We start from the raw sequence: 12,097 nt of genomic DNA on the forward strand, positions 1-12,097 counted from the left end.
AGTTGCACTACAGGAGGATCAGCCATGGTAGATCTTACATGGTGAGTGGTAGGGCACTGAAGAGTCCTATAAAACAGAAGGATCTGGGAATACAGATCTATAATTCCTTGAAAGTGGTTTCACAGGTAGATAGGGTCACAAAGAAACCTTCTGGCGTATTAACCTTCATTAATCAATGTATTGAGTACAGGAGTAGGTATATTATGTTCAAACTATACAAGACGTTGGTGAGGCTTAATTTGAAGTATCGTGTGCTACTTTGATCACCTACCCACCGGAAAGATGTAAATAAGATTGAAGGATATCAGTGAAAATTTACAAGGATGTTGTCAAGACTTAAGTATCTGAATTATAGGGAAATGCTGAGTAAGTTAGGACTTTATTCCTTAGAACATAGAAAGTTGAGGGGAAGTTGGATAGAGGTACACAAAATTTTGAGGGGTATAATAGGGTAAATGCAAGCAGGCTTTTTCCACTGAGATTGCATGAGGCTACAATCAGAGGTGATTGGTTAAGGGTGAAAGGTGAGAAGTTTAAGGGGAATATGAGGGGAAACTTCTTCACACAGAGCGTGGTGAGAGTGTGGAACAAGCATGGTGGATGCATGTTCAATTCCGACTTTTAAGAGAAGTTTGGATAGGTACATGGATGGGAGGTGTGTGAAGGGCATGGTGCGTGTGCAGATTGATGGGACGAGGCAGATTAATGGTTTGGCATGGATTAGATGGGCTGAAGGAACTGTTCCTCTGCTGTAGTGTTCTATAACTCTATGATGCTATTCCTTGATGAATGTACTGGCTGTCCAGCAGCCCTGTACTGTAGGTGTTATTGACCTTAGGAATTTGTATTCACGTGGCCTAACTGAATGAGCAACAGGTTGTGAAATGTGATAAATATCTACATGACAAACATGACGGAGGTGTTTCAGAGTCTCCAAGGTAGGTGCATTAATATGCAGGGAATGGAGGGATATGGACCTTGTGTGGGCAGAAGGGACTAACATAATTAGGCATTTAATTACTAGTTAAATTAATCTGTTCCAATATCGCGGGGTGAAGAACCTGTTCCTATGGTGTACTGTTTTTTGTTTTAGAATTAGAATGAAGTTCAAGAAATGAATGAACGAACCTGGTTTTATTTAACCTCCTTGTTTTACAAGCATTACAGCTAATCAACAAGGTCAGATGCTATCATAAAGTAAGAATTTCAGTTGCAGGATAAATGTTTCAATGGAAAATGCAGCCAAAGAAACAAAAATGTATCTTGTTGTACTTTTGAATATATTATTTTACTGATATGATAGAGCCAGTTATAGATACAATTTGGAAATTGTTGCACACAGGACACATTCCTCAGGAATGTCTACAATGAATACCAATGCTACTTTGAAATTCAGTGTTTTGGGCTCAGGACAGATCCTCCAAGATGTTGACACCCAAGATCTTAAAGCAACCCCCCCCCCCCTTTCCACAAATCCTTAATGATGATTAATGCATGTTCTCCTCCCTTCCTAAATTCCATACTCAATTGCTTTCTCTTGCTGAAGCTGAGTGTGAGGTTGTTGTTGCAACACCACTCAACCAGCTCATCTATCTCACTCCTGTATGCCTCCTCATTGCCATGCAATTAGAATTACCGTAGTTGTTCAAGCCTAGAATGAAGCTTGAAATATAATTATTTCAGAGAAATGAACAAATCGATAGATTCTCAAAAATAATACCCTCTTATATGCTAAATGATGAGCCCTGAACCTACATGGGTAACTTCATTCACTTCAACACTGAACTGATTCCATAACCTACAGATTAACTTTCAAGGACTCCACAGCTTGCATTCTTGGTATCATTTGTTTTTTTTAAAAATTTGCACAATTTGTCCTCTTTTGAACGTTGATTGCTTGTCAATGTTTGGTTATGTCGAGTTTTTCATAAGTTCTTTAGTTTCCTGTAAATGCTTGCAAGGAAATGAATCTCAAGATAGTACATACGTATAGGTACATTGATAATAAATTTACTTTGGCTTTGAACCCTTACTCTCGCATTCTACCTTCCTGTGACCTGTGCACTTTACTTTTCTTCTGCACTGTGCCTTCTCTGTAATTATAATGCTATATTCTGATTTCCTTTTCCCTTCCTCAATATACTTACGCATGGAGTGATCGATCTGGATGGTACGCAGACAAAAGCTTCTCATTGCAACACACATGAAATGCTGGTTGAAGTGCAGGCCAGGCAACATCCATGGAAATGAATAAACAGTCGATGTTTCAGGCCGAGACCCTTCTTCAGGTCTGAGGAAGAAAGGGGGAGATGCGAGAATAAAAACCGAGGGGGAGGGGAGGGAGGCTAGGTGGGAGGTGATAGGTGAGGCCAGGTAGGTAGAAAAGGTCAAGGGCTGGAGAAGAAGGAATCTGATTGGAGAAGAGAGTGGACCATAGGAGAAATGGAAGAAGGAGAGGAGCCAGGGGGAAGTAATAGGCAGGGGTGAAGAGGTAAAAGGTCAGAGTTGAGAATAGGAGAGTGGGGGATTTGTTTACCGGAAGGTGAAGTGGATATTCACGTGAGTAGATTGGAGGCTCCCCAAACAAAAAATGTTGCTCCTCCACCCTGAGGGTGGCCTCATCATGGCACAAGAGGAGTCCATGGACCAACATGTCGGAAAGGGAATGGGAATCGAATTTTAAACGTTTGGCCAATTGAAAAGCTTTTCATTGTCTTTCGTTACATGCTACAATAATAAAATAATTCCAATCCTATCAAGTGCTTCCACTTCCTTTCCCCTATCGAGGACTGGTTCATGATAATCAGTTCTCTGGTTTTCCTGACGTTGAGTGAGAGACTGTTGTAGTACCATTCAACCAGTTTCTCAGTCCGAATGCCGATTCACCAACACCTTTGATTCATACTGCAGCAGTGGTATTGTCAGCAAAATTCAACACAGCGTTGGCCACTCAATCATAAGTATAAAGTGAGTAGAGCAGGCTGCACCTGTGCTGATTGTGAGCGTGGAGGAGATGTAGTTGCCAATCTACACTAACTGAGCTCTGCCGGTAAGGAAATCATTTTACAGATTGCTCCTGATTATTTAATTAATTAATCTGCTGTGATAGTATTTGTATTTCTGCATGTGGATTATTATTCCAGACCTTTAGCTCCAAACTAAATTACGATAGCCCGTCATCAACCTCAGCCCTGGTTACAGCTCCATCAGACTCGTATTCCAAAGCTTTTAGAGATCTTTATGTACCATGGAGCTGATCTTTATTACTCCAATTTTCTACTTGAATGCAAAATGAAAGAAAAAAAGGATTATTTATGGGATGGATATGTTTCTTTCATAAATCAGATGTCATACACCATGTGTGTGATTTTTATGAAATAGTTGTCAGTGGGGGTCCAAGCCCCAGAGCATATTGAAGCGACAGAACCCAAAGTTTGGACGACGATTTAAGCGCCAGACTGGACTGAAAAGGAAGGTCAGGGTGTTGGGGTGAAGATCGGGCCGGTTCAGCTTGCTGCTCTGTGACACTTAATCCGCTTTACGCTGAACTGAGGATCTGTGGCTGTAAATGAATTTTCTTTCATGGGCTTCAATTCTGAACGCTGTTTGCTTGCTTTTATTGTTTGAGCAATTAGTTTCTTTTCTGTGCACGTTGAGTGTCTGACAGTTCACTTTTTTCTAAAGGGTTCTGTTGGGTTTCTTTGTTTTGTGGTTGCGTAGGAAGGGACAAATTTCAAGGCTGCATAATATATTCATACTTTGATAATAAATAATAATAAATAAATTTGAACTTTGAACTGTTTTATAACAAACCTGCCAAATGAATCTATGTTACTTAAGAGATAAGATGAAGCGGAGTATCCAGATGACATTGGCAATCTATTGTGAACCTGATTGGTTTTGGGCCTCCTGAATGTTGTGCACAAAATGGCACCCATTTACCATCCAAATCATGCTTCCACCAGTGTTTCCCTGGTCTTTGTTTCATACTAGTTAAATCTGGAAGATTGATTGTTGCTGTACTTGACCACTTACATCAGAATTTGTGCCATTTCTAAAAATTGACAGGTATGTAAATGATGGGCTGTGTATGAGAAGGGCCAGAGTCATATCCACTTCATGAGGAGACTGACGTCCTTTGGAGTATGCAGGTCTCTCCTTCACATGTTCTAGCAGTCTGTTGTCACCAGTACAATCCTCTATGCAGTGATGTGCTGGGGCAGTGACTTCAACAAGGGTCTTGCCAACAGGCTCAATAAACTGATTGGAGAGGCTGGCTCTGTTATAGGAACCAAACTGGACACACTGGAGGCTGAGATAAAACAAAGCACCCTACGGAAAATCCTGGCAATACTGAACAATATTTCTCACCCTCTGTTGCCACCTTGGCTGAACAGTGGAGCACTTTTAGTAATAGACTAAGACAACTGTGCTGCTCCAAAGAGCATTAAATGAGGTCATTCTTGCCCTCAGCCATTAGGTTCTATAATGAGTCAACCTATAGCCGGGGAAGTGATGACCCCCTCCTGTTAGACTATTTGAGGTAACTTACTTTTTTATTCTTTCTTACTTCTCTTCTAATAGTTGTATATCTGTACACTTGTAATGCTACTGTGATACTGTAATTTCTTTTGGGATCAATAAAGTATTGATCTATCTGTCTATCTATAAAATTGGTTCTACTACAGCCTTGTAGGCTTGCCGACTTTCATAGAACTTAATACCTGTTTCCTGAACTTCTGAGGCACTTTGTAACTTTGGTAATGGGCAGCAACTTGGAGGTTAGCCATGAATGTAGATTTAATGATAAAAGTGTTAAGTTTTCTGAGTCACAAGTGAACAACGGCAACGGATAACCCTGCTGAACCCTGTTGTTAGATTTCAGTCCCCGACTGGTGTTTCAGAAAAGTAAAAGTAATTAACAGAACCCTAATAAATTTGGGAATATTCTACAAAGTAACTTTTATTTTGGGAAAACAAGAGCAAAGAAACAGATTTACAGTACCCCAAAGACTAGTCGTTCACCCCGTATTCAACAGGTGTCTCCATTTCACAGCGAGAAGGAAGATATAACAAATAACTCACTGGTTTATGATGTTAAAAGTCCATTGTTTCGCTTCTTCCGAGCTCTGTGCCCAAAGATCTCAGGTCTCCGGGCACACAACCTTAGATCTTCCAACTCCCACGACACACCGATCTCCTGCCAGAAGACCGACCTGCGATTTCCCCGTCTCCAGAGCCACCAAATCTCAGATCTCTGAAGGCAAGTGAAGCTCTTAGGCCGCACCCTTGATGTGTCGAATAACGGCCAGTCGTGAAACCCCGAGAGCGGGTCCTGTTCCCGCAAAGAACCAAAGTCAGCATGTAACTCCAGGCCAGGTTCTTCAAAAGAACCCTGGAAGTGAAAAATGGAGATATTAAAGATAGAAATAGAGCTGTTTCCAAAGATACAAGCAAAGGAGTCACTGTTAGACGCCATTGACTCTCCTTAGCTCCTCCACGCTGAATCTCAATAAATAGATAAATAAACTACCTTGTACTCAAATAAATGTTTCTGAGATCCACTGAAAATTGAAAGCCAAGAGATTAACAGAAGGCTTTATCACACTGCCTTTCGACTTTTACCGATTTGTTTCCTTTAACTTTCTCAGACAAAATTTTGTTAAGCATTTATGGCTATCTTTAGAATCTAATAAGCTAAAAGTCTTTGTAGATCCAAAGGTCGTAAAAGTTTCATCACTAGGATTTACAATGCCCAGGTGATGGATGAAGACTGGTGATATAGAACATTTTTTGAATGTTTGAGGGGGATTTTATTTTAAATGGTGTAAAATTACCTTACATTTTCATCCTTGTGGAATGCTTTCATGTTTTTCATTTATTTATTTTTTATTTTTACAGCAACCTATTAAAATTTCTAATTTAGTTACACAACATTGGCTGAACTTGTATGGAAGTGATGTACATTCTCGAGAATTTTGCCAGATCATGGTAAAGAATAGTGAAATGCATACATTTTTAAAAATTGGTCTTTACGAAGAACTTCAAGCACTAAATTCCTTTAAGTTAGCTAGCGAAGTGTATTACTGCAGCTGTTTCCAGGTTCCTTCACCAACTCCCTCTCCTACTCGTGACTCCAAAGACAATCAGCTTACTTGTGAGCGTGTGTATGAAATAAAAGACTACTCTTCCTATCTGCCAACTGTGTCCCTCTGGTGACTTTGTTCACACGACCACCTTCGGGGGCTCATGGGGGATGCCTTTGCGACCCGCTGTGTGGCCAGCAATCTCAGCAGTCTAAGTGGGTGGGTATTTTTTAAATTAGCACTCACACTTGGACCTGTGCGTTAGTTTGATGAGACGGGTCCACCGGTTGCGAAGGGTGGTTATTGAAGGTTCAGGACGCCAGTATTTTGATGCATGCATTTATGAGTCTGTGTGTGCCTTGGTCTAACAGATGCAAAGGAGTATAGCAGGGGTTTAGACACACATAAGTTGCAGATTGCGGAGTACATACCCTATGGTTTTAAGTGTGTACTGTTTAACTTTATGTTTTGCGTAGTGTGGATATATTTCAGGGAGAGGTTTTACCCATATATATCTGTCAGGATGGCACCTATTGAGATCAGGCAATATCAGGTCGAGAGCCTTGAAGACCCAAGCCAGCCCTTGGCCCTATTTAAGACCATTCATAAGCCCTTCATCCCTGGGAGAAATAGATGATTTTGTCAGAGTCGCCCTCACTTAAAGTTGCATATGGGAATTCAGAAATCTGGCGCAAGCTCAAGGAAATTGTTGAAATTCACTAGAAAGTCACCTTAAATATGTTGGTGAAAGTGAAATGCCCAAGGAATATGTGGGACGGTATATCCCAAGGAGTGCTGGATGGTACATTGACAATGACAGGGAATGCCATGAATGAAGAGGGATATTGCTTCTATAAGGGGGAAGTGTGGCAGCGACTGGGGGAGGTGAGATTAACTGGAGAGTGATAATTCAGAGATCCGGCGATCTGAAGAGCCAGCCATGGAATGTGCAGAACGTAAATATTGAACAAATGAGGAGTATTCTGGGTTGGATAATCCAGGGAGGGAAAACACAGTCTTCCTGAAAATGCTGAAAGAAGGTCTGAGCTCAGCCCAGCCGGAAGTTTTAGATTTGGGGATAGCGGTGGGATTGACTTACTCTGCGATAATTTCATTGGTCAGTGAGATAGGCCAGAGGAGGCGAAAGAGAAGTCGTAAAGTGGCTGTAGCGAATGTAGCTGCCGTGAAATCACAGAGAACTTGCTTTGTGTGCCAACAGCTGGGGCACGTAGCAAGGAACTGCTGGAATAGATGTGGGAGGGTAAAGGAGAAGATTTGTTATGGCTGTGACTTCTCAGGCAATGGATGAAGGCAGTGCTCTGAAAAATGAGAAGAGTGTAATAATCACTTACCAAAGTAGGCAGAGTCCACAGCAGCACACTCTCTTTCCGATTTGGCTGCTGACCAGAGTATACAGCTGGTAAGGTCAGACAGATAGCTGACAGCAACCTCTATTGCCAGTAATGATCATCCACAGATGTACACAAGAGGTTTAGTAGGGCCCCAGCAATGTGAAATGTTCATGGACACGGGATTGTCAGTATCAATAACTGATCAGGTACTTGTGATTGAGGGGGTGCAGCTTCCTGTAGATTTCTGGATGTGCCCAAACAATGAAGGTACTATCCTGGGAACAGACACACTGAGTAAGGCAGGTTGTATCACAGACTCAGGAAAAGGAGAAATAATAGACAAGACAGGGACAGTGAATATGTGTGACCTGCAAAGCAGCTAACATGGCCCACAGAGAGACAGCAGCCCCAAACAGGGAGGAGAGACAGGGCGATGTGTAGGAATTGTGTCAGGAGGTCCCAAGGGGGGGGACCGAGCAGATCAAGAGCTGTTAGAAGTAGTGCAGCAGCCTGAGGGGATTAAAGTGAAGGCTCACCGGAAAGGGGATAGCAAGGAGCAGAAAGAGAACGAGTGGCAGACATCAGTGTGGGGAGGGCAGCGGAAGAACAAGAAGCAAAAGAAATTGCAAGTGTACAGAAAGAAACTGCCAAGCAAATCAAGAACAGCACACTGCAGATCAGCGAGAGCCGGAGGGGAAGGAGATCATCCTCTCACAGCTGGGTGACCTCGTCATGGTGAGGGTGCTATCGAAAACGCTGGGTTTGCTCCCAGATGGATAGGACCACAGATGGTACTTTCAACAAACGACACTTGTGTCGGTGTGCAGACTCGACGTGGCAGCCAATGGAAACCACGCAATTCACCTTCCTGCTGCCCCCACAGACAGAGTGGGTGATCAAGTACGCCCAGTAACATTTGAATTACAGCAACCCTAAGTGACGGACACTGGACCTGACCACAGCTGATGGAAACAGATCCACAGCAAACTCAACGGCAGAAGACACTAAGAGCATGACAGAAATCTGCCGTGCATGTTGAAGTGTAATGATAGCTGTGCTCTGTAATGAAGGCTGGTTGCTAAAGGTAGATGATTCGTTGTGTAGCACAGAATAGAATGGGGAAAACAGATGGTGAGGGATTTAAATTACGGCAGAGGCATCAGGTTCCACAACTCTGGTGGCAGGGCAGACACCACCCCCCCCCGCCCCCCAGCCTGAATGGGGAGTAAATACAAATGAGCTGAGCCCTTTCAGCAGTTGGGCAAGCGATCGACTGGACAGTTTGGAAGGGGGTGCTATCGGGGAGAGATCCTTGAGGTCACTCCAACACCTTCCTGTACGTTGATGAGAGGCCTGTGAGCCTGATGCACTTAGCTGCTTGCTGTTCCTGGAAAGAGAGAGTTTTAGCTACGAGAGAACGAAGGGTGAAGACGAGGAATGTGACTGAGCTGCAATTGGCCAGCGGGGAAAGAGCCAGCAGGCATACGAATGAAGCTGCATTTCACTGTCGTCAAATTTATGGAAAAATCTGTCTGCTTAATATTTTGTAGGTAGCCATTAGGGATGATAGGGTAGATATAGATGCAAATAAAGTAATTGAGAGGCCTATTTGAGTAGATCCTCCCAATACCATCCCTGGCTATGACTACCTCAATGAACTAATAGAGACAGTCTAGAGACTGTTATGCATGAAAATCACAGGAGATCAGCAGTTTCTGAGATACTCAAATCACCCCATCTGAAAGCAACAATCATCCCATGGTCAAAGTCACTTAGATCTTATTTCTTCCCCATTCTGAGGTTTGGTCTGAACAACAACTGAACCTCTTGACCATGTGTGCATACTTTTCTGCATTGAATTGCTGCCACATGATTGGCTGTTTAGATATTTGCATTAGCGAGCAGGTGTACAGAAATACCCAATAAAGTGGCCACTGAGAGTATATGAAATATTTTTTCTCTAAATAATATCTCCACAATTTGACCACCGAACATTAGAACTGAACCTATGTTGTTGAGATGGATCCAACAGCATCATCTCTCCTTATAAAATTTTACTAACAATTCTGAAATGTTAGGGTTGTCTAAACAGAGATTGTAGCCATAGTAATAGGCAATTCCAGTTAGACGTACATTAACATTCCAAATGTCAGGAAATGTGATGTCACTCTTATCTTATCAGCAGACTTCTGTCTGTGGAAACTACTGTTCACTACTATCAGCCATATAATTTGCTATTTTGTTATCTCAAAATACTGCCCTATCATCTAAAGATTGAGAGAGGTTTCATTTTAGTAATTTTACTCCTTTACTGAAGCTGGTTTGGCTCAGACTCATTGTATTTGATCACTGGGCTGTTATGTCAGATAAATTTGCAATGAGATAGTCCAGAATTTTAATTCAGCTTCTCTAAAATATTTTTTCTGGATATACCAATATAAGAGGAGATCCTCAAAGTCAAATCAAATTTCCTATCTAATTATGTATATGTCACCACATACTACCTTGTACTTCATTTTCTTGCAGGCATTTACAAGAAATAAAGAAATCTTTTTTTAATACTTTATTTTCAAAATTTTCAAAAAAACAATAAAATCAACATATAAGCTCAGACATGTGTGAAAATTAAATAAGCAAAAAAAAAAAAAGGACATAATATTAGAGGGATGCCTGTTGTACAGAGAGCTCAAAAGCGTTAAACATTAAGTCTCAAATGAGGGCCATGAAAGATTAGCTGGGGGGAAATTGTTCATCTGCCCCCGGCTTCGTCTAGGTAGTCAAGAAATGGATCCTAGATAGCCTGTCAGCCTGATGCACTTACCTTGTTGGTCTTCCTGGAAAGAGAGAGAGAAAGAAATTTAATAGAATTTACGAAAAACTATACATAAACAAAGGCTGACAAACAACTAACGTGCAAAAGAAGTAAAATTGTGCAAGTTAAATAATAAGTAAATAAGTAATACTAAGAGCATGAGTTACAAAGTGTCCTTGAAAGAGAGTCTGTAGGTCATAGAAACAGTTCAGAGTAGTGGTGATTGAAGTTAGCCGTGATGGTTCAGGGGCCTAATGGTTGTAGGTTAATAACTGTTCCTGAACCATGTGCTGTGGGATTTAAGGTTTCCACATCTCCTTCCTGATAGTAGTAATGAGAAGTGGACTCAGCTGTATCCATCACTTTCCATTCTTTGACATGACTGTGATCCAATCACTCTCAATATTCTCCACTGAGCATCTATAGAAGTTTATCAGAAGCTTAGGTGACATGCTGAATCAACACAAACTGCTAACAAAGTAGAAGGGCTGTTGTACCTTCTTTGTGATGGCACTTACGTGTTGTTCCTAGGACAGATCCTGTAATATAATAACGCAGGAATTTAAAGTTACTGACGCTGCTCACCTCTGATCCCTTAACGAGGACTGGCTCATGAAACTCCAGCTTCTTCCTCCTGGAGTCAAGAATTCTGGAGTATAATCGCTACAGTGGAGACACAAGTGACACAAGATGCTGGAAGCATGGAGCAACACATGAGCTGGATGAAATCAACGGTTCAGGCAGTATCTGGGGCGGGAAATGAACAGTCGATGTTTTGGGTCAGGATCAAGCATTGACTGTCCCTGTCCTTCCATAGATGCTGCCGGCTGCCAAAAGTTTGAGATGGCGTTCCAGTTTACTGGTAGTTCAAAGGTAAAGGAATTTGATTAAAACCATTATTAATAACACTATTTGGAAATAAATTGTGGTAAACTATCAGCACAAGCATTGAAGAAGTGAGCGAAGGCAAAGTGAATTCGGATGTGCCCAGCTGGTGCATTGCAGAATCAATGCATTTGAGTTGGAGCCATGTTGGTGGGAATGAAAGATTCAGAGGGGAGAAAATGGGACAGGGGAGTTCTGATGCCCGTTCAACTAACCCAGGTATGAAGGTGGATTGCTCTAAATGCCGAGCCAAAATGGAGAGGTTGAGAATGCTTCTTTGGCAGTGAAATCCAGGTCCACAGCAAATCAGTGGGTGGCGTGTTCAAGGCCTGGAGCAACCTGCCGCAGCGAGGCCCAGGTCCTAATGTGAGGTACAATCCACTGTTTGTACAATCTAAATGCCAGCCCATATAGACTGGAAAGGCAGTGTGTCGAGTGTCGGCCAAGGTTGGATCGCATGGGGCACCCAGCAGATTTGGAGAGGTTGAGAAAGCCTCCTTTGCCAGAGAAATCTAGGCCTGGTGCAATTTGCTGATGGCGAGGCCCAGGTCCTAGTGCAAGGTTCAGACAAATTAAATGCTGTCCCAGACAATCTGAGGGATTCTCTCTCCACAATGCTAAGGCTGTGAGACTGCCCCTGGCTGTTGTGCTTTGCATCGATGAACTTTGCAGCGATTTGCCCCGTTAAGATGATGAACTGAATACTGAGGCTTTGGGCCTACTAATGTGGTGAACTACATATACCTGTCTGGACACGCCCCCTGCTGACTGCTCCTGTGGCTCCTCCCACAGACCCCGGTATAAAGGCGATTGAGGCCTGAGCCCGGCCCTCATTCTCCAGGATGTAGTATGGTGGTCAACTACTGCTTGTTCTTTCTTCCAGTCAATAAAAGCCGATATCTCGACTTCACGTCTCAGAGAGAGTTATTGATGGTGCATCAATTTTATTGACTGGAAGTTTT

Source organism: Hemitrygon akajei, chromosome 2, assembly GCF_048418815.1.
Source record: "Hemitrygon akajei chromosome 2, sHemAka1.3, whole genome shotgun sequence".
NCBI classification, from domain to species: Eukaryota; Metazoa; Chordata; class Chondrichthyes; order Myliobatiformes; family Dasyatidae; genus Hemitrygon; species Hemitrygon akajei.